This window comes from Giraffa tippelskirchi, chromosome 3 (assembly GCF_054371585.1).
Source record: "Giraffa tippelskirchi isolate mGirTip1 chromosome 3, T2T-mGirTip1v1.2.pri, whole genome shotgun sequence".
NCBI classification, from domain to species: Eukaryota; Metazoa; Chordata; class Mammalia; order Artiodactyla; family Giraffidae; genus Giraffa; species Giraffa tippelskirchi.
Genome location: NC_137277.1, coordinates 70904641 through 70918323, shown reverse-complemented (window position 1 = coordinate 70918323; position 13683 = coordinate 70904641). Strand labels below are relative to the sequence as shown.

General features: G+C 40.3%; 1 protein-coding gene and 1 long non-coding RNA gene across 35 annotated transcripts in view; one reads left to right on the top strand and one right to left on the bottom strand.

The window, feature by feature from the left end:
* Positions 1-13683, top strand: part of GULP1 (GULP PTB domain containing engulfment adaptor 1) — a 309040-nt gene that overhangs the window by 94798 nt on the left and 200559 nt on the right. The gene's annotated exons all lie outside the window — the stretch shown is intronic.
* LOC145541842 (uncharacterized) overlaps positions 1-13683 on the bottom strand; it is an 86772-nt gene that overhangs the window by 4554 nt on the left and 68535 nt on the right. The gene's annotated exons all lie outside the window — the stretch shown is intronic.

Genomic DNA, 13683 nt, shown 5'->3' with positions numbered 1-13683 from the left:
CTCCTTTTCCTCTTTGGAACCAGTCTGTTGTTCCAAGTACATTTCTAACTGTTGCTTCCTGACTTGTGTACAGATTTCTGAAGAGGTAGGTCAGGTGGTCTGCTATTCCCATCTCTTGAAGAATTTTCTGGTTTATAGTGATCCACACAGTCAAAGGCTTTGGCATAGTCAATAAAGCAGAAATAGATGCTTTTCTGGAACTCTCTAGCCTTTTCGATGATCCAGTGGATGTTGGCAATTTGAACTCTGATTCCTCTGCCTTTTCTAAAACCAGCTTGAACATCTGGAAGTTCACGGTTCATGTATTGCAGAAGCCTGGCTTGGAGAATTTTGAGTATTACTTTACTAGCGTGTGAGATAAGTGCAATTGTGCGGTAGTTTGAGCATTCTTTGGCATTGCCTTTCTTTGGGACTGACATAAAAATTGACCTTTTCCAGCCCTGTGGCCACTGCTGAGTTTTCCAAATTTGTTGGCATATTGAGTGCAGCACTTTCACAGCATCATCTTTGAGGATTTGAAATAGCTCAACTGGAATTCCATCACCTCCACTAGCTTTGTTTGTAGTGATGCTTTAAGGCCCACTTGACTTCACATTCCAGGATGTCTGACTCTAGGTGAGTGATCACACCATCGTGATTATGTAGGTTGTGAAGATCTTTTTTGTACAGTTCTTCTGTATATTCTTGTTACCTCTTCTTAATATCTTCTGCTTCTGTCAGGTCCATACCATTTCTGTCCTTTATTGAGCCCATCTTTGTATGAAATGTTCCCTTGGTATCTCTCATTCTCTTGAAGAGATCTCTAGTCTTTCCCATTCTATTGTTTTCCTCTATTTTTTTGCATCGATCACTGAGGAAGTCTTTCTTATCTCTCCTTGCTATTCTTTGGAACTCTGCATTCAAATGGGCATATCTTTCCTTTTCTCCTTTGCTTTTGGCTTCTCTTCTTTTCACAGCTATTTGTAAGGCTTCCTCAGACAGCCATTTTGCTTTTTTGCATTTCTTTTCCATGGGGATGATCTTGATCCCTGTCTCCTGTACAGTGTCACGAACCTCTGTCCATAGTTCATCAGGCACTCTGTCTATCAGATCTAGTCCCTTAAATCTATTTCTCACTTCCACTGTATAATCATAAGGGATTTGATTTATGTCATACCTGAATGGTCTAGTGGTTTTCCTTACTTTGTTCTATTTAAGTCTGAATTTGGCAATAAGGAGTTCATGATCTGAGCCACAGTCAGCCCCTGGTCTTGTTTTTGTTGACTGTGTAGAGCTTCTCCATCTTTGGCTGTAAAGAATATGATCAGTCTGATTTCGATGTTGGTCATCTGATGATGTCCATGTGTAGAGTCTTCTCTTGGTTTGTTGGAAGAGGGTGTTTGCTATGACCAGTGTGTTTTCTTGGCAAAACTCTATTAGCCTTTGCCTTGCTTCATTCTGTACTCCCAGGCCAAATTGCCTGTTACTCCAGGTGTTTCTTGACTACTTTTGCATTCCAGTCCCCTATAATGAAAAGGACATCTTTTTTGGGTGTTAGTTCTAAAAGGTCTCGTGGGTCTTCATAGAACCATTCAACTTCAGCTTCTTCCGCATTACTGTTTTGAGAATGTATTAATTTTATACAGTAAAAATATCATTTGTACTATATTATATATGGTGAAGTTTTGTTCATTTGTAGTTTTAAGATTCATTCCTTAAGTGACTCTGGAGCCCAGACACAAGAATTAGGTTCTTTTGATGCAAGGAAGAAGGGGATGACAGAGGATGAGATGGCTGGATAGCATCACCTACTCAATGGACATGAGTTTGGGTAAGCTCCGGGAGTTGGTGATGGACAGGGAGGCCTGGCGTGCTGTGGTTCATGGGGCCATAAAGAGTCAGACATGACTGAGCAACTGAACTGAACTGATGCAAGGAAAGGCTCACTCGAGTTTCCTCAGTAAGGTTATATTTAGGAATGAAGAAGACAGAAGTCCTAGTCATGTGTCCAGCTGTTAAGGGGAACCAGGGAAAATGGATTCAGAGTCAGAAATGCAAAGCAACCAGTACAGCTCTGAGCAGATTCCCTCTCTGCCACCTAGTGACAGAGTTGATTCTCTGCTGCCGGAATGGAGTCTGCTTTTCTTGCCCCTACTAACCTCCTGTCTTTTTATATTTCTCTCCTTTCTTCTGACTCAGTTTCTGATCCCTCTTAGTCGTTATTTTTCATAAGTTATATTGCCTCATGACATCTATTAAGCATCTTCTCCCTGTGTCTTATTTTCTGCTCCAAATAGTCCGATTCTCTTCCTGTCAGAGCTCAGAGTCTAGAGCATGTTCTTGGTCCAGGTAACCCACTGTTGCTTTGTTTACGTGGAGCTTTTACACGAGGTCCCCACTTGCGCCTTAGAAGACATAGTTTCAGCTCAAATGCTCACTCTGGTCTCCTCAAAGGCTCAGAGTTATGCCAAATGCTTCCTGGTAGGTTACACTTTTAGCCAGGACGATGAGTGCAGGATCCTCAGAGATGGGATTTAAAGGCATGGCAGGCACTTGGGGAGAAACAGATGGCTGGTTTGCATATAGTGAGAAATTACTTTGGCACAAGGAGTACAGTGGTTGGGAGTGCAAAACACTAGCCCAGTGTGTTGCTCACAGTTGACCCTCCGTGTATTTTGGCCTTGATGAAACGATCAGTAATAAATGAGAAATAATTGTTCCTCACTGAGTTTTAGAGGCCTTTCTCGACTCTCATTGCATATTTTATTTATCATCCCCCTAATTTAATTCACACATTTTTCTTTCCAGCTTAATTTTCATTTACTGCTTTATGGGTTATTTCAGCCCATAGGTAGGGCTTCAAATATATAAACAGCTTCCAAAGGGAGTTAAACTTATTCGATCATGGTGACATCTATGAGTAGGTAATGCTCTTTCAGGTTTAACAGGTGATAAAGATTGCATCCCAGAGTGTTGTCTCTATCTTGGATAAATTCCTTATCTGCCAAGTCTATGGGGTCGCACAGAGTTGGACACGACTGAGGTGACTTAGCAACAGCAGCAGCCAATTCCCTAGGCAGATACTCAGAGACTACAGGTAGCACTGGCAAAAAGCAGAGTCAGGGTTTTTTAAATGTGAGACAAGTTTGTCTTTAAATGTATGTGTTGCTTCTATTTAGCTGTGTGTATGTGTGTGTGTGATTTTATTATTGTTGCTGTTTTCTAATGTGTTTGATTTTGGGCACAATGGAACTTGATGACTTATTGATAAGATTTTTCTTTTAGCACTCTTTTTTTTTTGCCATTTCTTGCCTAAATCTTTCCCATGTATCTATTGAGGATTTACTATGGACCAAGCATGAAGAAAGTGATGCAGTTTTTATCTAATTCAGATATACAGTAAGCCCATGATTGCTGTACTTATAATTCACCTGGCAAGATGTAAGTAGGTTGAAAAGTATGGTATCCTTTATTAGGGAACAATTTTCATTGTGTATAAGCACCTAATATATTCTTTCAGACTTCACACTGTGTCTGTTTTCTTCTGTAGAAAGTTTTCTTGGCAAGTTCTAATAGACAAAAATAAATTTCATCATCATTTCATTTGATAATGAGCAATTCGTAGCTTAGGATAATTTTCTCAGAAAAACATGCTTTAGCGACAATGGGGAAGAGATTTTCTTTTCTAGTATTATCAATAAAAATTTATAGTTCACCAAAAATGTGTGAAATAAAATGATAATTAGCACACAGGATTTTAGCTTGCAAACTAGATGTGTTATCCTCTAGTCATGAAAAGAAAATAGTCAAAATTCCTGAGTTGCAGGGCCTCCGGAGAAGAATTCAATCTGGGGCCAGAGACGAGGCTTGGTCGCTCAGAGCTTTGGTATAATAATGTTTTATTAAAGTATAAAGGAGATAGAGAAAGCTTCTGACATAGGCATCAGAAGGGGGCAGAAAGAGTACCTGCTTGCCAGTGTCAGCGGTGGAGTTATATCCTCTCCAATGAATCAAAAGAATGTCTGGAGGTTGTAAAGACCTCACTAGAGGGCGGGGATAAGATGGCGGAGGAATAGGACGGGGAGACCACTCTCTCCTCCACAAATGTATCGAAAGAACATCTAAACGCTGACCAAACTTCACAAAACTACTTCTGAAGGCTGGCTGAGGACTTCAGGCTTCCACAAAAACTGCGCATTATCTTCAAAAGAGGTAGGAGAAATTATAAAAGATAAAAAGAGAGACAAAAGAGTTAGGGACGGAGACCCGTCCCGGGGAGGGAGTCGTAAAAGAGGAGGAATTTCCAAGCACCAGGAAACCCTCTCACTGGCGGGTGTGGGGGAGGATTTTTTATCTCGGAGGGCAACGTAACTGGGAGGAAAAAATAAATAAAATCCACAGATTACGTGCCTAAAGCAACTCCCAGCAAAGAACCCCAGACGCTCGCATCATCCGCCACCAGCAAGTGGGGGCTGAACGGAGAGGAGCGGGCGGCATTGCCTAGGGTAAGGACCGGGCCCGAGTGCCCCGAGGGCAATCTGAGGGAGCTAACGTGAGATAGTAACCTAAACTGTGGGACAGCGAGAGAGAAAGAACTATCCCGCGAAAAGCCCAACTCTAAGGCACTGCCGGCCCGCTCACAGAACAAAGGACTGAGCGATACCAGAGGAGAGCTAGCCGGCTGCGGACCGCCCCATCCCCCGCCGGACACAGCGGGCAGGCGGGGCCCGCCAGAGCCGGAAAGGGGCAAACTCGGCTCCAGAGAGGGCACCCCCTACCAAACTGCAAACAGGCTCCCAGTTTCTAAGCAAAGACTGCCTGAGATCCCGGAGGGTCGACAGCCGCCGGGAGGGTCGCAGCCAGAGACCAGCTCCCCAGAACCGACACAAAGCACACCGGAGCCGGGCGCGCCTGTAAACCGAGGCGGGGACCAGGGAGGTGATAAGCCGCACCGCCCCAACAGGGAAGAGCGCCCTCGCCAAACTCCTGGCCGCCTGGGCAGCTCCGACCGGGAACGGCACAAGCCGCGGGCGAAACCGAGTCTGCGCCTTTGTGGAGTAACCGGGAGCCTGAACCTGAGCGGCTTAGACCTGGGAAGTGCACGCAGCTCAGGGCCCGCTCCCCGGCCGAGTAACCTGAAGCCTGAGCAGGGTAGACGGGGAAAGCACACACGCCGTGAGCAGGGGGCGAACCCAGTGCGGCCGAGACACTGCGAGCTTACCACACACACGCCAGAATTGCAGTGTTCCTTCCTCCCCACAGCACGATTGAACAAGCGAACCTAAAGAGATCACGTCCACCGCTTTGTTGCAGGGCGGAAATTAGATACTGAAGAGATCTCCAAACAGAAGCCAAATAAACAGAGGGAAGCGCTTTGGAAGGGACAGGCCAACAGATTAAGATCCCTGTAGTTAATACCGACTGCATTGAAAAGGACCTATAGATCTTGAAAAGTATAAGCAGGAATAAGGATCTATCTAAAACTGAGCAGATCCCACACTGCTCACAACAGCTCCAGAGAAAGTCTGGGATATATATATTTTTTACTTTTTTTTTTTTTAATTAAAAAAAAAAATTTTTTTTTCTCTCTTCTTTCCTTTTTCTTCAAGTCCTCTATTACACCTTTAACTTTCATTTTCATAACCCACTATTAACTTGCAAAAAAAAAAAAACCCTATTTTTGAAGCAAACTACATACATATATCTTATACCTTTTGTGTTTTCTTTTTTTAATGTTTTTTTCCTGTTCTACATTTTTTTTACTGTTTCTTTTTTTACTGTTTTACTGTTTTTTTTCTTTTTACACTGTTTCCTTTCTTCTTTTTTTTTATATTGTAAGTTTTATAAGAGTCTAACCTCTACTCTAGATTTTTAATCTTTGTTTTACATATTTGATATCAATTTTGTACATTTAAGAACCCAATCTTTAGGACCCATTTTTACTCAGGAGTGTGATCACTGGCCTGATCACTCTCTCCCCCTATTGATGCTCTTTCTTCTCCCTCAGGGAACCTCTATCTCCCACCCTCCTCCTTCTCTTCTCAACCCAATTCTGTGAATCTCTGAGGGTGTTCTGGGTACCGGAGAACACTTCAGGAACAGGATACTGCCCAGATCTCTCTCTCCCCTCTTAATTCCTCCCTTTCTACTCATGCTCACCTCTGTTACCTTCCTCCCCCCTCTCTATGTATCTCTGTGAACCACTCTGAGGGTTCAAACTGTGGAAAGCACAGAGGGAAGTGCTTACTGGCTAGATTGCTCTCTCCACATTTGAATTCCCCTCTTCCCCTCCTGGTCACCTCAACCCACCCCCCCCCCACCTCATCTCTCCATGTAACTCAGTGAACTTTTCTGGGTATCCCTCACTGTGGAGAATCTTTTCACCATTAACCTAAAAGTTTTATTATTGAGGCTGTATGGAAGGAGAAGTCTTGAGGCTACTGCAAGAATAAGACTGAAAGCCAGGGGAAACATTAATTAATAAGAGACCATCCAATAGCCTCCATAAATTCACTGAAACCAAGCTCCACCCAAGAGACAATAAGTTCCAGAGCAAGACATACCACGCAAATTCTCCAGCAACGCAGGAACATAGACCTGAGCATCAATATACAGGCTGCCCAGAGGCACACCAAATCCATAGACATCTCAAAAATTAATACTGGTCACTCCATTACACTCTAGAGAGCAGAAATCCAGCTCCACCCACCAGAACACCGACACAAGCTCCCCCAACCAGGAAGCCTTGACAAGCCACCTGTCCAACCCCAACCGCAGTGAGGAACCTCCACAACAAAGAGGAACTTCATACTACCAGAATACAGAAGGGCCACGCCTAACACAGCAATCTAAACAAGATGAAAAGACAGAGAAATACTCAGCAAGTAAAGGACAATGAGAAATGCCCACAAAGCCAAACAAAAGAGGAGGAGATAGGGAATCTATCTGAAAAAGAATTTAGAATAAGGATAATAAAAATGATCCAAAATCTTGAAAGCAAAATGGAGTTACAGATAAATAGCCTGGAGACAAAGATTGAGAAGATGCAAGAAATGTTTATCAAGGACTTAGAAGAAATAAAAAGGAATCAATATAGAATGAATAATGAAATAAAGGAGATAAAAGACACTCTGGAGGGAACCAACAGTAGAATAACGGAGGCAGAAGATAGGATAAGTGAGGTAGAAGATAGAATGATGGAAATAAACGAAGCAGAGAGGAAAAAAGAAAAAAGAATCAAAAGAAATGAGGAAAACCTCCGGGACCTCTGGGACAATATGAAACGCCCCAACATTCGAATCATAGGAGTCCCAGAAGAAGAAGATAAAAGGAAAGGCCATGAAAAAATACTCGAGGAGATAATAGTTGAGAATTTCCCTAAATTGAGGAAAGAAATAGTCACAGAAGTCCAAGAAACCCAGAGAGTTCCAAACAGGATAAACCCAAGGCGAAACACCCCAAGACACATATTAATCAAATTAACAAAGATCAAACACAAAGAACAAATATTAAAAGCAGCAAGGGAAAAACAACAAATAACACACAAGGGGATCCCCATAAGGATAACAGCTGATCTTTCAATAGAAACCCTTCAGGCTAGAAGGGAATGGCAGGACATACTTAAAGTAATGAAAGAGAATAATCTACAACCCAGATTACTGTACCCAGCAAGGATTTCATTCAGATATGAAGGAGAATTCAAAAGCTTTACAGACAAGCAAGAGCTGAGGGAATTCAGCACCACCAAACCAGCTCTCCAGCAAATGCTAAAGGATCTTCTCTAAACAGGAAACACAGAAAGGATGTTTCAACACGAACTCAAAACAACAAAGTAAATGGCAACGGGATCATACTTATCAATAATTACCTTAAATGTAAATGGGTTGAATGCCCCAACCAAAAGACAAAGGGTTGCTGAATGGATACAAAAACAAGACCCCTATATATGCTGTCTACAAGAGACCCACCTCAAAACTAGAGACACACACAGGCTGAAAGTGAAAGGATGGAAAAACATATTCCATGCAAACGGAGACCAAAAGAAAGCAGGAGTCGCAATACTCATTTCAGATAAAATAGACTTTAAAATAAAGGATGTGAAAAGGGACAAAGAAGGACACTACATAAAGATCAAAGGATCAATTCAAGAAGAAGACGTAACAATCATAAATATATATGCACCCAACATAGGAGCACCACAATATATAAGGCAAATACTAACAAGTATGAAAGGGGAAATTAACAATAACACAATAATAGTGGGAGACTTTAATACTCCACTCACGCATACGGATAGATCAACTAAACAGAAAATTAACAAGGAAACACAAACTTTAAATGATACAATAGACAAATTAGATTTAATTGATATTTACAGGAGTTTCCACCCCAAAACAATCAATTTTACCTTTTTCTCAAGTGCACATGGAACTTTCTCCAGGATAGATCACATCCTGGGCCATAAATCTAGCCTTGGTAAATTCAAAAAAATTGAAATCATCCCAGCCATCTTCTCTGACCACAATGCAGTAAGATTAGACCTCAATTACAGGAAAAAAACTATTAAAAGTTCCAACATATGGAGGCTAAACAACACCCTTCTGAATAACCAACAAATCACAGAAGAAATCAAAAAAGAAATAAAATTATGCATGGAAACGAATGAAAATGAAAACACAACAACCCAAAACCTATGGGACACTGTAAAAGCAATACTAAGGGGAAGGTTCATAGCAATACAGGCGTACCTCAAGAAACAAGAAAAAAATCAAATAAATCAACTAACTCTACACCTAAAGCAACTAGAGAAGGAAGAAATGAAAAACCCCAGGGTCAGTAGAAGGAAAGAAATCTTAAAAATTAGGGCAGAAATAAATGCAAAAGAAACAAAAGAGACCATAGCAAAAATCAACAAAACTAAAAGCTGGTTTTTCGAGAAGGTAAACAAAATTGATAAGCCATTAGCCAGACTCATCAAGAAACAAAGGGAGAAGAATCAGATCAACAAAATTAGAAATGAAAATGGAGAGATCACAACAGACTCCACAGAAATACAAAGGATCATAAGAGACTACTACCAACAGCTATATGCCAATAAAATGGACAACTTGGAAGAAATGGACAAATTCTTAGAAAAGTATAACTTTCCAAAACTGAACCATGAAGAAATAGAAGATCTTAACAGACCCATCACAAGCACGGAAATCGAAACTGTAATCAGAAATCTTCCAGCAAACAAAAGCCCAGGACCAGACGGCTTCACAGCGGAATTCTACCAAAAATTTAGAGAAGAGCTAACACCTATCCTACTCAAACTCTTCCAGAAAATTGCAGAAGATGGTAAACTTCCAAACTCATTCTATGAGGCCACCATCACCCTAATTCCAAAACCAGACAAAGATGTCACAAAAAAGGAAAACTACAGGCCAATATCACTGATGAACATAGATGCAAAAATCCTTAATAAAATTCTAGCAAACAGAATCCAACATCATATTAAAAAGATCATACATCATGACCAAGTGGGCTTTATCCCAGGAATGCAAGGTTTTTTTAACATCCGCAAATCAATCAATGTAATACACCACATTAACAAATTGAAAGAAAAAAACCATATGGTTATCTCAATAGATGCAGAAAAAGCCTTTGACAAAATTCAGCATCCATTTATGATTAAAACCCTCCAGAAAGCAGGAATAGAAGGAACATATCTCAACATAATAAAAGCTATATATGACAAACCCACAGCAAACATTATCCTCAATGGTGAAAAATTGAAAGCATTTCCCCTAAAGTCAGGAACAAGGCAAGGATGCCCACTTTCACCACTACTATTCAACATAGTTTTGGAAGTTTTGGCCACAGCAATCAGAGCTGAAAAAGAAATAAAAGGAATACAGATAGGAAAAGAAGAAGTAAAACTCTCACTGTTTGCAGACGACATGATTCTCTACATAGAAAATCCTAAAGACTCTACTAGAAAATTACTAGAGTTGATCAATGAATATAGTAAAGTTGCAGGATATAAAATTAACACACAGAAATCCCTTGCATTCCTATACTCCAATAATGAGAAAACAGAAAGAGAAATTAAGGAAACAATACCATTCACCATTGCATCAAAAAGAATAAAATACTTAGGAATATATCTACCTAAAGAAACAAAAGACTTATATATAGAAAACTATAAAACACTGATGAAAGAAATCAAAGAGGACACAAACAGATGGAGAAATATACCGTGTTCATGGATTGGAAGAATTAATATAGTGAAAATGAGTATACTACCCAAAGCAATCTATAGATTCAATGCAATCCCTATCAAGCTACCAATGGTATTTTTCACAGAACTAGAACAAATCATCTCACAATTTGTATGGAAATATAAGAAACCTCGAATAGCCAAAGCAATCTTGAGGAAGAAGAATGGAACTGGAGGAATCAACCTGCCTGACTTCAGGCTCTACTACAAAGCCACAGTCATCAAGACAGTATGGTACTGGCACAAAGATAGAAATATAGATCAATGGAACAAAATAGAAAGCCCAGAGATAAACCCACGCACCTATGGACACCTTATCTTCGACAAAGGAGGCAAGAATATTCAATGGAGAAAAGACAATCTCTTTAACAAGTGGTGCTGGGAAAACTGGTCAACCACTTGTAAAAGAATGAAACTAGAACATTTCCTAACACCGTACACAAAAATAAACTCAAAATGGATTAAAGATCTAAATGTAAGACCAGAAACAATAAAACTCCTAGAGGAAAACATAGGCAAAACACTCTCCGACATAAATCACAGCAGGATCCTCCATGACCCACCTCCTAGAATATTGGAAATAAAAGCAAAAATAAACAAATGGGACCTAATTAAAATTAAAAGCTTTTGCACAACAAAGGAAACTATAAACAAGGTGAAAAGACAGCCTTCAGAATGGGAGAAAATAATAGCAAATGAAGCAACAGACAAACAATTAATCTCAAAAATATACAAGCAACTTCTGCAGCTGAATTCCCGAAAAATAAACGACCCAATCAAAAAATGGGCCAAAGAACTAAACAGACATTTCTCCAAAGAAGACATACAGATGGCTAACAAACACATGAAAAGATGCTCAACATCACTCATTATTAGAGAAATGCAAATCAAAACCACAATGAGGTATCATTTCACACCAGTCAGAATGGCTGCTATCCAAAAGTCTACAAGCAATAAATGCTGGAGAGGGTGTGGAGAAAAGGGAACCCTCTTACACTGTTGGTGGGAATGCAAACTAGTATAGCCACTATGGAGAACAGTGTGGAGATTCCTTAAAAAACTGGGAATAGAACTGCCATATGACCCAGCAGTCCCACTGCTGGGCATACACACCGAGGAAACCAGAATTGAAAGAGACGCGTGTACCCCAATGTTCATCGCAGCACTGTTTACAATAGCCAGGACATGGAAGCAACCTAGATGTCCATCAGCAGACGAATGGATAAGGAAGCTGTGGTACATATACACAATGGAATATTACTCAGCCATTAAAAAAAATACATTTGAATCGGTTCTACTGAGATGGATGAAACTGGAGCCCATTATACAGAGTGAAGTGAGCCAGAAAGAAAAACAACAATACAGTATACTAATGCATATATATGGAATTTGAAAGATGGTAACGATAACCCTATATGCGAGACAGAATAAGAGACACAGATGCATGGAACAATTTTATGGACTCTGAGGGAGAAGGTGAGGGTGGGACGTTCGGGGGGAATAGCATTGAAACATGTATATTATCATATGTGAAACAGAACACCATTCCATGTTCGATGCATGAGACAAGGGCTCAGGGCCGGGGCAATGGGATGATCCAGAAGGATGGGATGGGGAGGGAGGTGGGTGGGGGGTCCAGGAGGGGGAACACATGTAAACCCATGGCTGATTCATGTCAATGTATGGCAAAAACTATTGCAATGTTGTGAAGTGATTGGCCCCCAACTAAAATAAATAAATTTATTAAAAAAAAAAAAAAAATTCCTGAGTTGCAGTCTTGATTCTGATGCTTCTAATATATCTCTCATTATCGACTGTATTGATTTTTTTTTTTTTTTTGGCCAAATAAAGAAACAGTCCTACATATGGGAAGGGGTTGTTTTGAAAATAAAATGTAGTCATACCATTGAAAATAATTTGAAAGGTTAGAAGAACGTAAAATATTTCTTATCATCAGTGACTAACCTAGTCTAAATAGATTACTATTTAGAAATTAAGAATTAAGTTAGACCCAAGGTCCTAATAAGATGACATCTATTTTAGCTTTTATAATAACAAGTTATAATATGTCCACATGTCTGATTCCTCTACTAGATTCAAAGCACTATTTCTTCACCTGTATCCCCAGTGCCAAGCACCGAGTAGGTTTTCAATAAATGTTCATTGGATAAATAAAACTGCTGAGAGATGAGGAAAGAACATCTTAATATAACATCACATTCTGATTACTGGGGGCTTCCCAGTAAGCTCAGTGATACAGAATCTGCCTGTGGTTCAGGAGCTGCAGGAGACACAGTTTCGATCTGTGGGTCAGGAAGATCCTCTGGAGAAGTAAATGGGAACCCACTGCAGTATTCTTGCCTGGAAAATCCCATGGACAAAGGAGCCTGGTGGGCTACAGTTTATATGGTCTCAAAGAGCTGGACACGACTAAACCGACTTAGCAGTCTGATTACCATAAACTTTTCAGTTGTATTTTGGAGAGAGGCAAATCTATTAAACAAGTAGCTGGTCACTGTTTCCCTTTTGCCTCAGTCTAGGAAATGGGAAGGCTTTTGTTTCTTTCATTTAAACTTTTTTGTTGTTGAGTGGTTTCAGTAAAACATTGAGAGGATGTGGTCTTGGTAATATCATCTTTGTCGGCTGTTTTCAGTGAAGTCTTCTTTGCCTAAGAGAATGTACTGATATGATTTGATCTTAAATGTCTTCATGCATACCAAAGAGATGAAGACTGGTTTGCCCAGTTTTATCTGGTCGTAAGTGCTTCAGTTTTACCTGGTCGTAAGACGCTCCAATACTTTGGCCACTTGATATGAAGAGCTGATTCATTGGAAAAGAAGAGCTGATTCGTTGGAAAGACTGAAGGCAGGAGAAGGAGGCAACAGAGGATGAGATGGATGGCATCACTGACTCGATGGACATGAGTTTGAGCAAACTCCAGGAGATATTGTAGGACAGGGAAGCCTGGCATGCTGTAGTCCATGGGGTCACAAAGAGTTGGATGCAACTGTGTGACTAAACAACAACATCGGAGTGCTCCAGAGGAGTGACCTGCTGTGGCTAATACTAGCACTTTCCCTGTAATAGATTAGGAGCATCAAAAAACTGATCTTTAATATTTACTTCTTCCAAATACTCACAGCTTGCAAATTAGACATAGCTATTGTTACATGATTTTCTATTTTCTATGCTCAGTGTTGAATTCTAATGACATATCTTTGCAAGTTTCCATGCATGTGTGGACTTTGACCTCACTTGTTAGAAAAGGGAAATTTGGTTGTAAATGTTACCTTTTCAGCACATCATAAATGGTTCCTGAATGCATCTCTTTTTGGCTTAGTAACAAGATCTCCTGTTTGTATAGTGCTTTATAGTTTTGAAAGTGCTCTCATACATAACTTCTTTGAAAATACTCCAGAAGAGAGGGAGAACAGGTGTTACAG